This window comes from Ptychodera flava, chromosome 10 (genome assembly GCF_041260155.1).
Source record: "Ptychodera flava strain L36383 chromosome 10, AS_Pfla_20210202, whole genome shotgun sequence".
Lineage (NCBI taxonomy): Eukaryota > Metazoa > Hemichordata > Enteropneusta > Ptychoderidae > Ptychodera > Ptychodera flava.
In genome coordinates this window covers 2,686,913-2,689,103 of record NC_091937.1, presented here as the reverse complement: position 1 = coordinate 2,689,103, position 2,191 = coordinate 2,686,913, and positions in this window count along the sequence as shown.

Genomic DNA, 2,191 nt, shown 5'->3' with positions numbered 1-2,191 from the left:
CAGTAATGCAAACATGTACGAGATTATTTTATGGCATCACGGCGGTTTACAGTTAACATACTTGATGTGATTTACAATGTTCATCAGATCAAAAATAGCGATGCAGCTAAGCTACGGACAGGTGGTCTACGATCACTTCATCGTTTCTGTACCCTATGATTCCAGATGTTTAACATTGACCTATAGCAATCAACGTGACAAGAATAATTTCACTAACTGAAGCTGACAAAGCAAATTTTCGGTTGCAAGCCCACTTTAGATCTTCATTTATATACTAAACAATAACGGAGAAGACGTAATTCCAGCCATCCAAGCAACTCTCAGCCCTACTCTTCTTGTATCTAGAAGTGTAAATATTAAAGAGTTTCCAAATCTACATATTATAATGAATGACTAGGTATACATCCAGTCCCTTCAATTAAATACAAATAAGTCGGAAAATATTACAGGATAGGCAAAATTGTAAAAACTGGATAAGATGATCTTTTAACTTGAAGCCTGAGTAAACATCAACTTCCGGTCATTTCTAATAACTTAAGCATCGTGATTTGTAAAAACAATACATCATTCAACACAACGCAAGGCAGATGGTTATTTGTAGATTGGAATTTCAACAAGCTTAGTTAATCCACAGTCGGACAAATTGATTACTATATGTTAAATGCCTGTCTTGAATCATGGAGAGGTGATGAGCAGGGCGTACACTTTCCCACCTTTTGAATAACCAGCGTCCTCGATCTCAAGTGGTGCTTACAACCGACAACGTAGTGTGTCGTACTTCTGTTACTCAAGTGTTACGTTCCCAAGCCGGTATCTGAGCTCATAAACCGTAAAGAAGCGTAACAATGCTACCAAATATACATATCTACTACTTACCGAAACTAAAATATAGACACATACGTACACGTAGGTATGCATGCATGTATGTATGCATGCATGTATACATGGGACCCCAACATAACGGCAGTATCCCGCCGTGCCGGTAGTCGAGGAAGATGTATATTAAATTATCTGTCAGTCATTAAGTAAGGAGTTTTTAGAGGATTTTAGAAGTATTTTAACACGTGACAGGTAAGGTAAACACAGAATCCTAAACTTGTATTTTCTCTGGTAGAAATGAATGTTAAAACAAGGTCACAAAGTCGATTTCTCGGGCCAAGAGTGATTATTACAATAATTTGATTTCTGGAAATTCGAACAATCCGTCAAATGCTTTCTGTTATTGGGCCTCTGTAGAATGTCTTCCAATTTAAATCATTAATTGTAACAGTAAACTATACGTTATCAGATAATTTGTATGCACAGGAGGCATTTTGTTTTATATAGGGTGTCAAAACTTTGTTTCTGCAATAGTGTGTTTTTCAAGAAAATGCCAAAAGCAGTGTCAAAGACGCCAGAGAAAATAAACAAGATAAAGAAAACAAAAATTTGGTGTAAAGATTAAATTTACACTAAGTTGAAAGATACAAGAAATCCCAGTTGCTAAGATATTTTTGAGTGACCCCCTCACATTATTCCGACCCCGGGCCGTAAAGAATGATGGCTCCCTAATCTCATTGACTGGTCGAAAGGTTGATAACAGCTGGGTTCACTACATAATCCGCAATCCCAGGCATTATGACAATCGTTAACTTCTTGGCGGAAATGGACCACGACGTCTTGGAAAGCAGCTATTTGTGCACTCTTGTTCCACAATATCACACCTGCGACCGGGAAGATGACTGATGAATTTCATGAAAAACAGCAGATGCAGTACTCGCAATATGCAGATTACTTGATTTGTGAAAATTCACCAAGTAAGTTATCCTACGTATGTAGAATGTATCCTACATGCATAGTGAATCAACATTTTCGGTGAAATTCCAAAATCAAATTATGTGCCCATCCTATTCTAATCAAGTACAGTTATGTCAATTATCCAAAGTTTATATATGCACAAATGTTGAAATGTTGAAATGCTGTATAGTGGATGAACATCTTCCACATTCCAAAATGCCAAAATCGAACGGTATCCATTCACTTAGCTCTATGCCCCAGGAATCTCTACGTCTGGCACAAGACCACTAATTAATTTCCCATAGGCCACCACAGTAGCGTTGAGCTTGATTTTCCTATTTTAAAACATTCAGCGGCACGAATCCTCTTAACAGGTGTTAGGTCAATGTCAGCTTGACTACTGATTAATTTTTCG